Genomic DNA, 16,000 nt, shown 5'->3' on the forward strand with positions numbered 1-16,000 from the left:
GGTCGCTGCGCGTGAACGCTGCACGCTATTGCATCTGTCATATAAGGATAGTGGAGGGGGAGGGGCGAGGGAGGAGCTGCTGGGAGGCGGGTGCGTGGTGTAGGGGGCGGGCTCCGGCCACAACAACAACAACCCAGGTAATGGCGGCTCAAAGGCAATAGCCGACCGGGTTGGGGAGAAATAGTTAATTATTTATTCTGTGGGGAGTAGCGGGGCGCAGACAGTCAAGCAGACAGACAAAGCGCTATATCTAAGGAGCAAGGCACTGTGAAAACAAAGCTTCAATCGATGTAGGCACTCTCACAGCGCTAGCGAAATACAGCAAATTCAAGCAAGCAGAGGCGCAGTTAAATAATGCTTCAGTCAAAGTAGGCACAGTAGCAGCGCTAACGATACCCAGCCAGCGTTAAGGGAAGAGCAATCACAATGGTAATCTCCCACCTCATCCCTGTGCCAGATGGTGTACCTGCTGTATGTTTTATCTATCTCTCCTCACTCCCACCGGTCTCCATGGGATCGATTCTGCCCACTAAGATTCATTAAGTGGGTCTCAGAGGGGAAGGCACAGGTCATGTTGAGGGGAGGACCAGCAGCGCCGTTACACAACCTCTCCACAGTGAACTATCTTCAGGCTCTGCAGAGTTGGATCAGCACTAGCAGCAATCCTCAAGGTACCCTGCCATGCTGCAGCTTGTCACACATTTCTGGACGCCCCCCTCAATCTGCAGGGCTCTGTTGCTGGCCCGTGACCAAACTTTTGCCATGCAAATCACCAGGCCCCTGCTCCACAAAAGCACCAATGCCAGAGTCCCAAAGTACGTAGAACAGTATTAAGGGTGTCATATGCCATGCCACAATCCATAGGCGACTGACAGAGTACAGAGGGCATGATGCAGGTGGATCCATCAAACAGCAGTGTGCATCCTCCATCTTGGCTGTCTTAGCCACGCCTCCAACTGAAATTCCTAATGTAAGAGGCTTTTGTGTGCAATTTGAATTTTTTCAATGGTGATTGTGTTGTTTTGCTGTGTGAATTTGTTTACTTTTCAGCTAATATTTGTAAAGCATTCACAAACGCTTATCTATGTTGCTGTAAGCATTTGACACCTAGAGATACATTGCATACAGTGTACTATATAAGTGTCTACTTCATCAACATTTGAGATAGTTCTGATCTAGGAATATGCTTTTTGTACACTTGCCCTGCTTTAGTACATCTTTAATTAGCTCCTTAAGTGAGAGATCCTGTGTAGAAGGTATCTGATAGGTATGTAGTCCCTGAGGTCTTTCTATTTTTGGGTTGCCTCTCCATTGTTTAACAGTGTCATTCATTCTTGGACCTGTGAGTGAGTGGTTTTGTTAAGAGGACATTGTGAACTGGAGTGCCTCAAGGCGCTTTCAATCTTTTGTTTTCAGGATGAGCTTAGCTGTTGTGACCGTTGATTGAGAATGCTTGGGACTCAGAACTTTCACAGCTTGCACAATTCCTCAAACCTAGATCCTGTGTCGTAGATAAAGAATATTACTTAGAATCCAGGCTCAGTCATTCCTTGTATTTTCTGTGGAGTCTGCTGATCCAGTGCGTTGCTTGCCACATTTCTGGAAGACTTTCTACTTCGATAGGTTGGATTTCCATTATTTCATACGTTTGCCTCTGGTGATGCAAGGGGGGCCCATCTGTCGTTCATCTAGTGGCCAGTCTACCAGGCTGTAGATTCCTCAGCGCCACAGGGTTTGCCTGCAGGACTTACTGCTAGTATGTTTCTACTCTGACTACTGCAACTCAGGGAGGGCTGGTTTAAGCTCAGAATACTGGCAGATGGGCAGATACTTTACATGGGGTACACTGTAGCCTTCAAATCCCAGAGCATGCACGGCTACCTGCTGCAGTATATCGCCAAGTAACAGTGAACCTTGCTGGCTGGAGGTTGTGTTCACCTTGCCTGGAAGAGCTAACAAGAACAGCACTATGGAATGGTAAATGCAGTGCTTAATTTGAGCTGGTCTTTTAAGATGGAGCCCACCGGCACTCATTTTTGGGGACCAGCACTTATTTTTACTCAGTAGACTTTGACCCAGAGCAAAGAGAGTGAGAAACACAAAAGAGTGAAAGGAGGAGTGTATGAAGGTGGAGTATTATGTGGTGATGCTGGTTAGGCCTCACCATGCAATACACTCACAATACCCCAAAGATGGTCCTTGGATTCACAATAATAAACCCTTACCTCAGTACTGGTAGTGTGTCAAAGAACAGTCAAGCTTCATTAAAGGAACATGTGTTAAGCATTTCAAAGTATCAGCATGGACGATGAGTAATTTACACAACGCGAAAGAAATCTGACACCAATTTATTGATGGATTTTAGGATCAATAATAAATCAGTGTAAACAGTACTGCAAAACTTTATCATTGTGGTCAACTGGATAAAGCACCAGTCACTTGCAGGTCGAGTTGTGTACAGCCCAAGGAGGGTAAAGGTTATGCAGGACCAAGCCTAGACAATCGGTTCGATTTTACCTGGTTCGAGAAGCTCAGGTGCAGAGTTGTCCTGGCTGTCCTTGGTGCTGAAGCGGGAGCTGCAGGAGAGCTGGTTATGCCGCTTAGATTGGCAACCAACAAGCCTTTGCAGCGTTAAGCTCAGTAGAGCATTATTTCAACGTCCATAGGTCCAGGGAAACACAGTAGCAGCCTGAGACTTTGAGGAGGTCAGGACTACATTTCCCACAATGCACTGGACCATCAACATCTGGACGATCCCTTGGAGAGCACGAATGTTAGCAATTCTTTGGTTCTGGTAGGTTGTTTTTAACTGTGGAGTGCAGGAGACTAGTGCCACAAGTCCAGGGGAGTCTGGTGATGCTTTTGGCTCACAAAAGGGTCCCTCTGTCTGGGGGAACCAAGCTTTGGCCCAGGACGAGTCATAGTCGTGCAGTTCCAGGAAGGTTGCCACAGGTGCAGATTATCACACCTTTAGTTTGTGATGCTTCTGTTGTGTCTTTTGTTGCAAGTCAGATCAGAACTGAGGTTTTAGTGCCAGAAGTAGCTCGTAAATCCTAGATTTAGGGGCAATAGGAGTGTGGGTGCAAGTGACCTAATGGGCTACTAGCCTCAGCGGCCACTCCACCCCTGATGTTATGTTATGTTATGTTATGCATTTTTATTTGGCGCACAGATGCTCCAGCTAAGGAGCGTCCTGGCGCCCGACAAGGCAGCTGCACAACACAACTAAACCAAAAAACACACATATAAAACAACTAAGGGAATAAAAAAGTTTTCACCGCGCGGCGAAAGGAAAGCAAATCTCTCATAGCGCGAATTGCCGGGGGCAGGGAGTTCCACAGGACCGCCGCGCGCACTCGGAACGAGCGTCCTCCAGCTCTACTCCGCTTGAAGCGCGGCACAACAGCCAGTTCTAAGTCCGCAGATCTTAGGAGTCGCGCTGGGGTGTAATTCGCAAGGAGGGCCATAAGGATCGTTGCTGTGGACCCCTTCAAAATTTTATAGGCGACACAGAGGACCTTAAACTGGATCCGCTGGGCCACCGGAAGCCAGTGCAGTGACCGCAGGGTACTGGAGGTAGGACAGAATCTTGGGAGGCCTACCACCGCTCTGGCTGCGGCGTTCTGAATCCTTTGTAGGCGCCCGATCTCTGCCTGATTCAGACCAACCAGCAAGGAACTCGCATAATCCAGCCTGGAGATGACAGTGGCTTGGATCATGAGTTGCCTGGTGGGGGCATCGAAGAACTTAAGCACAGGACGAAGCCCGCGCAGGATGCCAAAGCAGCATGCTGCCGTGCGTTTGGTATGGCACACAAACGTAAGGGCAGGGTCCAGCCAGACCCCGAGGTTCTTAAGCTCGGCGACTGGGATGGGAACAGGACCCAGATCCCCAGGCCACCAACTCTCCCCCCACAGATCCGGCTGTCTGCCAAAAACCATGACCTCGGTCTTACTAGCGTTCAGCTGGAGACAATTAGACGTCATCCAGCTGGCGACCGCCCGCAGTCCTTGTTGAAACCTGGGGGCATCGACTTCGGCATCCCCGCTGATCGTGACCGCTAGCTGGGTGTCATCGGCGTATGACACCATCGTCATACCCCATTGCCTGACTACCTCAGCTAGCGGCCTAACATACAGATTAAACAGTGTAGGACTCAGCGAGGAGCCTTGGGGGACCCCCAGGTTCAACGGATGGAATTTGGACTGGTAAGGTGGGACGGTCACGCTAAAGGCCCGGTTGGTTAAGAACGACCGGAACCACTGGAGCGCGATACCGGTGACCCCAGCTTCCTCTAGACGCCGCAGAAGGATTGGGTGCGAGACGGTGTCAAAGGCAGCGCTCAGGTCTAATAGCACAAGCGCTGCCGTTTGTCCCGCGTCGAGCACGGAGCGAAGATGCTCCACCATATAGAGCAGAGCCGTCTCCGTGCTATGACCAGCCCTAAACCCATTCTGCGTTTCGTCGAGGATATCTGCGCGGCGAAGATGTTCCGAGAGGACAGCATTTACATGCGCCTCCATAACCTTAGCCGGCCACGGCAAGAGTGAGATCGGCCTTCTTCTCCTGCGCTGTATCATTTGCCTATATTGTTTATTGCATCGTGTGTTCTTGGTGCTTGTGTGGAACATTCTGCTGCTCGGGACGGGACCCCTGCTGACTCATCGTGGCCATTTTGGGTTTTCTTCAAGTTGTCGTCCTCCCCCTCACCATCCTGCTCCTTTGTTGTGTGGTGGGCGGACCTCTGCTGGGGAGCGCGTCTGGGGGAGTGTCCGCGTTCGGGCCAGGGCTAGGCTGTTTTTCTGTGGTTGGCGGCTGGGCGGGTAGACTGGGGATTGGGAATGTGTCTTGTTTAGATCAGTGACCGCTGTTAAGTAATGCTTCGCTCCTGTACTGCTTTAATGTTTGATGTTTATCCTGAATCTGGGGTGGAAGATGCATTGGGGACTGGCGGAGACCGGGTAGCCTGACATCAATTTTCCTCCTCTCCCCTTTTTCTTATCTTTGAGAGTGGAAGATTAGGGCGTCCTTCTCTCCCTCTCTATAACATATGGTGCGTTTTTCTTTCTTCTTCTTCCTTTTTCTTTCTTTCTAAATTTCGGGTTTATGGGGCGACAGACACACTGCTGGGGGGGGGGGCAGGCCGTAGCCTCCGCATGCGTGTAGGGTGGGGGGTTAGTAGTTAGAACTTAGTCATTATTTCTATGGTGCCTTTTCTTATTCCTATTTTTATTTTTCACTTTTGGTCTGGGTCCATGTCTAGTTTACTGGGGGTTAGGTGGCGGCGGGAACTGAGTGGCGCGCGCGAAAGGGTCTTCTACTTGACTCTGAGGATGGCTGCCTTACTACCCGGGGGGTACTTGCTGGTTGATGTAGAACTCCTGTGAATGTGCTTGCAATTATGGTTATGCTCCTCCCGCATGGATCCTTCTTTATTTCTCTTTTACAGCATCTGGACAGTAAGACTTGTCTCAATATTTGCATTAAGAAAACTTTTAAAAATTAACCTTCACTGGTTCTGGGACGTGGTATTGCAGTAACTGAAGTGTACTTTTATTGTTTGCTTAAAACGAGGTGTAGTACTATGTCGCCGTAACGCTGCATTAGTGCTTAATTGTTTTCGTGGCCGGCCGGTTGGTTGTAGGCCCGTATTTGTACTGATTTACTGCACAATAAAGGTTTTCAAAAATTTAAAAAAAAAAAAAAAAAAAAAAAGAGTGAGATCGGCCGATAGCTCTCAGGCTTACTGCCGTCCAGGCTGGGTTTCTTAAGGATAGGCCGAACCATGGCTCGCTTCCACATCAGTGGGACCTCGCCAGATGTTAACGACGAGTTGATCAAGGAACATAGCGGTGAGATATCATGTACCGCCAGGTCCTTGAACACATCTGGGCAAAGTGGATCCTCTGGGGACCCAGACTTCACTCGACGGGCCAATGTGTCTAGGCTATCAGATGTTAACACAGGTAAGGAATGCAATCCCTCAGATGGTAGCGGCTTGGGAGATGGATTAGCCGCGGGAGTGGCCAAAGGAAAGGCCCGATAGATAGCATTCACCTTTTCCAGGAAAAACTCTGCCAATTTTTCACAGTGCTCAACAGAGCTCTGGTACGTCGTTGTTACTTTTTTGGCAGTAAGGTCTTTCAATACCTTGAAAATAGCCTTAGACGGGTTCGAGCTAGTCCTGAATTGCGCAGCATAAAATGCGGCATGAGTTCTGCATACCGCCCGATGATACACTTTCACAGTCGACAGGTAGAGAACTTTCTTTGCGCTGTTATAGGCTTTACGCCAAGCCCGCTCTGCGCGCCTACAGGAGACCTTCAGTGCCCGCAGTGAGTCGTCGTACCAGGGGCTGGCTTTGCCAGCTCCAGTTTTACAGTCTACCAGGGGAATAAGGGTGTCCAAAGCCCTGGATACCCAATTGCAAAACCTGTCATAAACCTGATCAGGCGATCCCAAGATGTCAAATGGGTCAGCCGATAGGAGATGGTAAAACTCATCCAGCTTAAGTTTGTTCCAGCGTCGTCTTGGAACCGAGCACCTCACTGGCTTGGGTTGAATAGCCGAAATAGGGCAATGGATCTGTATCAAATAATGATCAGTCCATGCTAGAGGTGTGTAGCTGGTAATGCAGGCTTCCGTAAGATTAGTAAAAAACGGATCAAGGGTATGACCCCCAGTGTGGGTGGGCTGTGCCACCAGCTGATTCAGCTGGAGCGCCTCAAGGTCTGCTACAAAACTGGACACCGAGGGACTGATAGAATTGTCAAAGTGCAGATTTAGGTCTCCAATGATGGAAAAATTGGAGCACCCCGTAGCCAGTTCACTAATGGCGTCAGGTAGCGCCGCTCTGAAAGCCACTTCGCTCCCCGGGGGCCGGTAAATCAATAGGCCCGACAGGGTGAAGTTGGATGTAATAGCTACCTTGAACAATGCGCTTTCACAGCCCGGGATTTTTTGCCCATGCCACGTACACGAATAGCAAGATTTAACTGCAAGTGCTATTCCTCCGCCTCTTGAAGCTCGGTTTAGAGTGAATACCGAGTATTCCGGCGGGAAGGCCAGATTGACAATGGCCGTGTCGGCATCCTGCAGCCAGGTCTCTGTCACACAGAATAGGTCAGGCAGCTCCCCATCTAGCAGATCATAGATGTCAAGATGATGCTTAACAAGCGACCTGGCATTAAGATTCCATACACTGATACGAGGCTGTGGGCTTATGGCCGCGCGAGGGGCCTCCCTGCAGCTCCTACTTACGGGGGCGGACAGAGAGAAACATCCGCAACCACACGAAAACGGGCCACATAAGGGATCCACCCGAGATGTAGTACAGGTCACCCAGGACCTGTTGATGGCTACCAGACTGTCCCTAGTATAGCACCGCATGATGTACAGAAGGACGGCCAGGAGGGGGGTCAGAGCCCAGCCACGTCCAGCGCGTCCTGTCGCGGACGGGCGCGGACGGGCGCAGACGGGCAGGACTCTGGCACGACTCCGGCCACGCGAGGACGCGCCCGCTCCGCGATCCCGCTCCGCGATCCCGCTCCGGAAGGGAGGAGCATTTAGTAGGCGTCCCCTCGCACACACATGCGCAGTCACGCGCTGGCAAAGGAAGCTGCTCTGCCCCTAACAAGTATGGCGCCCACCCCGGGAACCAAGCCCGCCAAGCGGCGGTGGGGGGCACAATTTACGGTGAGGGTAAGAGGACGTGTTTTAAACAACCCACCTGTCTACGCGCAGCACATTTCAATTAACAGCTTGCAAATTTAAAAACGCGGTAAACACACAGCGCGCTTCAGTAACACAGCGCTTCGCTACCTTGTCAGCAGGGAAACGCCAGGGACTCGCCTTTAGTAGGCGTCCCCTCGCACACACATGCGCAGTCACGCGCTGGCAAAGGAAGCTGCTCTGCCCCTAACAAGTATGGCGCCCACCCCGGGAACCAAGCCCGCCAAGCGGCGGTGGGGGGCACAATTTACGGTGAGGGTAAGAGGACGTGTTTTAAACAACCCACCTGTCTACGCGCAGCACATTTCAATTAACAGCTTGCAAATTTAAAAACGCGGTAAACGCGGTAAACACACAGCGCGCTTCAGTAACACAGCGCTTCGCTACCTTGTCAGCAGGGAAACGCCAGGGACTCGCCTTTAGTAGGCGTCCCCTCGCACACACATGCGCAGTCACGCGCTGGCAAAGGAAGCTGCTCTGCCCCTAACAAGTATGGCGCCCACCCCGGGAACCAAGCCCGCCAAGCGGCGGTGGGGGGCACAATTTACGGTGAGGGTAAGAGGACGTGTTTTAAACAACCCACCTGTCTACGCGCAGCACATTTCAATTAACAGCTTGCAAATTTAAAAACGCGGTAAACGCGGTAAACACACAGCGCGCTTCAGTAACACAGCGCTTCGCTACCTTGTCAGCAGGGAAACGCCAGGGACTCGCCTTTAGTAGGCGTCCCCTCGCACACACATGCGCAGTCACGCGCTGGCAAAGGAAGCTGCTCTGCCCCTAACAAGTATGGCGCCCACCCCGGGAACCAAGCCCGCCAAGCGGCGGTGGGGGGCACAATTTACGGTGAGGGTAAGAGAACGTGTTTTAAACAACCCACCTGTCTACGCGCAGCACATTTCAATTAACAGCTTGCAAATTTAAAAACGCGGTAAACGCGGTAAACACACAGCGCGCTTCAGTAACACGGCGCTTCGCTACCTTGTCCTTGATAAGACCACAACCGGGGATGTAGGTCACCTTTTCTAACCAGACCCTCTATTATCCCAAATTTAAAAATGGCAAAAGTATGTTGTTATAAGGATGAAAGATACGTAAGCCAAGTGATGTAGAACAGGATCACAGCTTTATTCACAAGATCACCTCTTGGTTACAGGTTACAAGATGTTAGGTAGATCCTTTAAAGTGCCCCACCAGGAGCAGCCTCCTCGCTGCTCAGCCCATCCACACCAACTGATTCGCCCTTCCAATACAAACACACTCAACATTCTATATGACCTCGTCATAGGCTGAGCAGCAAGGCAGAGAACTTCTGTAGGGAGAGTGCATTGAGTATTTAGTACAAGTGTGGAATAATAAGGCAGGGAGTGTCTGTGGTGGATTAAAGAGGCATCAGGTGAAATCAAGACTACGAAGTCTTTGCCTATGGCACCATGGGCTTCTTAACCAAACATTGGGCTCAACACATATTCTTTTACAAATTAAGCACTGGGTGAATGGTTCAATCCGGCATTATGTTGCAAGCTCTAGGATTTATGTCTTTGCCTTACTCTTCACTAATTTGTATTTTACCTTATTTCCGTTATCTGGTGATTTTGTTTAGTTTCTTTGGTATTTAGTATCCGTTGGGCTTAGGAGGTCAATGGTTTTTAGGTCTTGCCTAGCGAACACAGTGCATGAGCTGCTTCGTCTTGGCAAAACTATTGTTGTCGGTTTGGTGCGCTAAGGGAGACAAACCATGTGCGCGCACGGACAGGCGATGTGCACGCCCATGGCGTCTCCTCTTTGGCATCTGTTAAGCTAGTTCAGCACAAAGCTCTTTACTAGCCGACTGCCTTACTAAATGAAATGCTGGACTCCCGAGCCTGTTAACTCTACCTCTCCACCAGCCGAGGAATATGTAAGGTGTTGGTTTTTAAGTGATAGCCCGGACAATTCTTTTTTTAAATTTTTTTTTTATTTTAAACTAGGTATTTTAGGCAAAATCTTTTTAGGAATTGGAAAACAATTCAGCTCTTGCATCTGAAAAATGCATAATGTCCAAAGCATTTTAAAAGACCTGTAAAATCGGCCTCATTTAAAGGAGCCTCCTGAAGCTTCTCTTCAAGCGGTTACCTCTGGGAGCTGTGTGTGTGAATGTGTGGGTGCATTACTCCATTGTATGCCAACCTGCAATGATGGAGGTCAGGAAAAGAAAGATGGCTGTATGCGGCATCTCGCTCCTTGTGGCTCCAGCTCACGTGTCAGATTTTCCACCGTTTGTCCGGGAGATCTGGGCCCAGATTGTCTGCCTTCCCTGCTCTGCGAGAGCTGTGCAGCGCTGAAGGACTCCCCTCAATGTGAAGTGTTGTGCCTTCCAGACACTGTACCCCGACCAGGAGGAGAAGAGGCTGGTTCCAAAGCTGTGTCCTACCAGGGGGTGCTTGGGCTGAATGGAAGGGCCCCACACACCAAGTAAACATCCACCAGATAGAGCCCCCCCTCCAGGCCCCCGCAAGTGCCAGTACTGTAAGCCTTTCATTACATCTCGAGAAAGCTGTTGTAAGTAAATTGTACAGATGACCAGAGGTAGCCAGGAGGTATATTTTCATGTAGAGGGTTTATTCATAAGAAGTTACAGGTTTCAAGAAGGTCTCATGAAGATCTTAAGGAAGTCCCACCTAGAGCAGCATCTTTGCTACTCAGCCCACACTCTCCAACTGTCATTCTCCACACAAGCAGGCACACCAACATTCCAATCTCTCTCTCATCAGGCATTCCAACATTCCACGCAGACACCACATTCATCCTGGCTGAGTAGCTAAGGAGAGCATGCATTTGAGGTAATCAAGTTACAACACAAGCGTATCTCGCTATTGCTGGTGCAGGCTCTGCTAGGGAACCGGCTGTGCACGCGCACAGCTTGAAGTCACGCCTTTTGTCCTCTGGGACTTTCCCACCCAGCTCCCTGAAGACTTCTCTTGGGCTTTTCTCCTCAGAGTTTATCACAAGATCTGACACAGCGTGCGGCCAAGGGGAAATGATTCCAAATCTAATGTTGCTTCCATTTGCTGGCCTTGAAGAACTGTTTCACGACCCCTCTCGTAGCATTTGATTGGGTTGGCGATTGTCCCCTTGAGGCTTTACATGGCTGATGTTACAGGGACTGACTGGTGTGAGCACGTTTTATTACCGGGATACTTTTATACATTGCAGCTTTGTGAAGTCTCTTAATATGTTTGAGGGAAGCGACCTCATGTTCGAGCTTCAAGAGCACAGCAAGTCAAATCTCATCTCGTATGACCGAGCTGGGGCACCGAACCGATCCTACCCAACATCAGGGTGGATGTGTTCAGGACACTTGGCCAAAAACAGCCTGGAATCCTTGTCCAGCTGTGTCTGTTTATGCCATGTGATACCAGAGGCCATCAGCTCCTGCTTCAGTGTCTGAAGGGTTGGGCAGTGTCTCTGGTGAGGCCTAGTCATTCTGTTAAGGCTTTTCAAACTGAAGCTATTTGGACAAATTATACCTCCTTTAAACAGCTTGTGTGTGGGACCTGTGCATTCCTCCCAGGTCGCCTTTGGTGGAATGCCACCTTTAAAGCAGCCTTTTCTAGAGTATTTCAAACACATCTTTTGTACCGAGCTTCATGGATGGTGGAGCGGTGATGAGACATTTTAGCTCCTCACTGTGTTAGAATGGTGTGCTAAGAAGCTAAAAGCATGCCTGTTCCAGCTCTTCATTACAGGTTTAAGTTGGCTGTGGAAGTAATAACACTTTTATGAATTCCTTTTTTCTCAGGCCTTCGCGCTCAGAAATTCCTGCAAGTGTGGGTTCTGTTCCCCCTGGGCCCCCCTGTTTGGCCGAATCACTCCATTCATAGGTAGACCTTTCAGATTCTCTTTTGTTTGGAACGGCTGAGGCCATGGAGACCTGTGCACTGTCGGGCCGGTCCACGCATCTGGTGTTTCAGTGAATGTATTAATTAAATGACCCACCAGATCCGACCATTTCACTGTAGCAGCCCCACGAGGCCTGTATACTCACTCCCCTTGTCTGACCAGAGCCTCCGCCGAGCTGCCATAGCAATAAAATCAGATCTCGAGAGGATCTTTAAACCTGATGGGAATAGACCGTTCTCCCTAATCAGAAAGGAACTGATCATGAGGTAATTTCACGTATATTGTCCCTTTGCTAATGCAATAGCACAGATTACACTCTGCAGGGGGTGGGCTGCTGCAGTGCACATGTACAGCTGTGCATGATTATCCATTACTGAAATGGTGCAGGGTGCATCCTTTTTTGGAAGAGCAAAAATTACACTCTAGAAGTAGTGGTGTGCTGCAGTGCACTTGTACAGTTGTCTGTGATTATCCGGTGTAGAAAGGGCGCAGGGTGCATCCTTTGTTGAACTCAAGCTCAAATTACACCATATAGCCTCACCATGCCCCTCTGCACCCATGTATGTATAACATTCACATCCTATGTCCTGAATTAGCCTGTTAATTTTTTAGATCGAGCATTCAAGACATTTTGTATATACTTTAGTATATACGTATATGTGTATGTACTTTGTTGGCTCTGGAGATCAGCCCTAGGAGTTGGCTGCTTCCGCTTAGGGACTTTTTTTCTGTTCAACTTCCTCTATTTAACAGTCTTGATAGGAAACGACCAGTAGAGGTCAGTAAAATACTAGAATTGCTTTCTGCTTAGGGACTTTCTTTTTTCTATTTTCCAGGCAACTGCCTCTATTTAACTTTCTTGATAGAAAATTACCAGAAGAGGTCAGTAAAATACCAGAATCCCTTTCGCATTCTCTGCATTCCAGTCCATAGAAATTGTCTTCCACAAGCACCCGTAGATAATATTTTAATTTTCAAATCTTGTATTTTCATTGATATGACCACCAAAGGCCCTGATTTTATATTAAAAACAGAGCTTTGGACTATACCATTTCCTGCTGAAAGGCAATATTTCTCCCAGGGGGTTCCCATACCTGGCGTGTCATGCAGTTAGGTGCTTACTTTACCCCCATGTTAAAGAACAGTACCCAGGCTAATGTGCTGCATAACTAATACGTACAAGGTCCCAAAGGCGATACAGATTGTATTGCAAATGCTTGTTTGTAATAGGTGCCTCTCCACCAGATTTCCTCAGTGCAGGACACCTCTCTGTTGGTGCTTGCTTGTTTTCTGATTCCTTTGTTTTTTGCTAACTTTTTCTTTGGTCGCCCTCAATTCTATCAGTTCATGTAAAGACAGTGGGGTGGCTTCAGGGAAGAGCCACCCATTTCACCCTTTAATTTTGGGAAAGGTAAGAGGCAGGACCAGTCATTTAGAAACAAAATGAAAATATTATAATGCTGGCCATTTTTATGGAGCACACCACGACCACAATTGTCTTATACACAATAAATGTTATTGCACAGCTCAGTAATGCTAATTTGTGTAGAATTCAGGAAGTCGGAACGATGAGCGTGTGCTAAACCTCATTTATAAACAAATATCTCAAGTTAAAGTAGTGCAGTGTGTTCTCCCCAAACTCCTATTCAGTAGATACAGTTTTTAATTGTTTTAAAGTAAATAGTAATATGCAATGCACGAGTTGGGCGTACACGCGGATGGACGGCATCCCCCCACTTATTTCACCGGGGGGACGCCGTCCACCCTCCCAAGAAGTTGGGCCCCACTGATAAAGATGCTGAATTTGTCCCAGTGTAATTTCCAAATGCCGGGAGACTTTCAGCAGCGCCTGCACGTTGTTATCTGCTTTCGATCAGCAACAACGTGCAGGCAGGGATGGGCTCCCTTATTTCTAACTCCTGCTGGCTCTTAACTAAGGTATGAAACACAAGAAGTACCAGGCTGTTCCTAAATAGGGTGAAGGTTAGATATTGGTGACTACTTTATGACGTGGATGAACGCGTGGGTATCCACTGTGTTGGATATAATGGCCTCACACACCCTTGCAGGTGTCATGCTTCATCATCGGCAATGCTCCTCGTTGGGTCGGTGGTGCAATACCCAACGGGCAACACCTCAAAGAGGGGCTCTTTGGCGGAGATCTTTTTCCAACTGCCGTATGGGTGAAGTGTGGGTGAGGGGCCAGTAGTGTGTAGACGTGGGGAAAGAGTTAAAATTGGAGTAAAGGGTACCAGGATCAGGTTTATTCTAGCGGTCCCTTATTCCAAATTAAAATGGGAAAATAGAATAGGCTCGTAGGGAAATAATGTCCCCTAGTGCGAGACTAGACTACAGAGTGTATCAATCGGTCAACATGTTTCTCGCTGTTTGTCATCTGACTAGCGATTCCTCAGGACCAAAAAAATAAACAAAAAGTTTGTCATTCATTAACTATCTACATGGTGTTTTTACCTTGCTAGAGGACATTTTCCAATTTGTGTAAAAGGTCAAAAAATAACTGTGTTGCACTGCAATTGCCTAAAGTGGGAGACAAAAAGAGCATTTCACAACAGGTCACGTTTCCAATGTAGTTGACATGTGACACCAAACAACCAATACAGTGTGAAGCATGCCTATATGGGTGTATAATAGACATGTGTTAAAAACAAGTGGACTCAACCGTGATGAGCAAAGTAAATGGCATGCTCAAAGGGAATAGTCCCTCTAGTTAAAAACAATAATTAGCAGCAGTATTCTCATGACAGTTATGATGGTCGAGCACTCACCTATCTTGGTTGGGTGAGCTACAACAACAGCACCCGGCAGGTAGAGCTACGGATATAACCTCTCAGTTTTCAGGCTAATGTAGATGAACAGAAATCAAGTGTTGTGTAAAACAGAATAGAGAGCATATAACACTTTGTTCCTTGATAAGATTCACCAAACATCTGCGTCGACCATATAAAAGTGAGCGTCTCGTTGGATCTTAGAATCGTGTGGTGCCCCTTATGGTATTAAAACGGGGATTTATTTACTAGGTAGCCGATGTTATCAACCGGGATCAATTTCAAACCTAAGCGATTCCAGAGTGCCTTTCTCACCGTTCCCCCTCTCTCACTCTCACTCTCTCTGAGGGTGGTTCTCGTATACGCACATAGATTCGGTTTTTGTATTTGCTTCTAAGTGCAATCACCGGGTTATAAAGGATTGTCAGGGAGGCCAGCCTGTGGTGTAGAAATGAAATGATAAGCAGACAACCTCATGGCCATAAGTCAAAGGTCACCCCTGTGGGTGCGCCGGCAAATAGCGAGAAGAGGGGTTGTGCGTACCAGGTTCCTGACCAGGGTCAGAGGAACTCAGGGAATCGGTACAACTGAATTGCCATAAAGCGTATGCGCTCTCAAACAAGCCGATCCTGCAGTACTTAGGGAGTGCGGATGAAGGTGAACGAGAGTAACCTACTCGCAAATGGCACATGTTAGCTTGCACACAAACAGATTCAAAGGTGCACCGTTCGGGCGGGTTTACATGAAACAATCGCTCCAGTCACACATTCGTACAACTGCACTTACTTGTGTCTTGCCGTGCTCCTACTGGTAGACCTACCCCTCTCTGACGGGACCGGATAGATAACCGGACCTCGGGGAAGTGGAAGCCTTAACTGTCCGTAGGGTCACGTGGTGGGGGTGGGATTACTCGCTGCTTGCAAGGCTAATGCCGTATGTGGTTTCAGAGTAATCGCTGCGGCCATCTTAGAGTTACCAATGAGTGCAGTCGAGCCACAGGAAGATAGGGTGTTTACCTAGTTGGAAGAGTTACAGCCTACATATATCAAAAACCTTGTCATGTGGTCAAGACGAGCTAGCATAGAGTCCTTCTAGATAATCAAAGGCGATGACCTCAACTAGATGCTTAGTAGCGCCCGATGACACTATTATGTCTAGGGGGAAAAACATGACATAGCTCAAGGTTTGGTGTCAAATTTACTGATATTTGTCATAACTGGTGGTGTACTGGACCAATGGTGTCCCCAGTGAGATGCCTAATGGGGCATAGTGACACAATGCTCAGTCAGAGGGGGGATTATGGTAGCCTAGTGAGGTGGCGGCGGTTGTTATTCAGAAGTTTGCAGATAGGTTTGTTGAACATGTGTCTCACTTATTGTTATGGACCAGGTGTCATCAGTGTGTAGGTAGTGTGGGCAGATAGTATTTACAGGGCGCTCCATGGGATTTCTTCGTTGAGTCCTGCACTATCTGAGCATAAGCGATGTATCCATCGCTGTTCTTTGTAGAAAAGGCTCTGTTTTGTTGAGGCATTATTAGCTTCCAGTACCAACCATCTCATTGAGTCTGCACTATGATTGGCTTCTGCAAAGTGTTTACTC

At 48.4% G+C, this 16,000-nt stretch overlaps 1 protein-coding gene across 1 annotated transcript in view; it reads left to right on the forward strand.

The window, feature by feature from the left end:
- The window catches only part of PCSK6 (proprotein convertase subtilisin/kexin type 6), a 1,364,483-nt gene that overhangs the window by 436,623 nt on the left and 911,860 nt on the right, over nucleotides 1–16,000 (forward strand). The gene's annotated exons all lie outside the window — the stretch shown is intronic.

This window comes from Lissotriton vulgaris, chromosome 2_1 (genome assembly GCF_964263255.1).
Source record: "Lissotriton vulgaris chromosome 2_1, aLisVul1.2, whole genome shotgun sequence".
Taxonomy (NCBI): Eukaryota; Metazoa; Chordata; class Amphibia; order Caudata; family Salamandridae; genus Lissotriton; species Lissotriton vulgaris.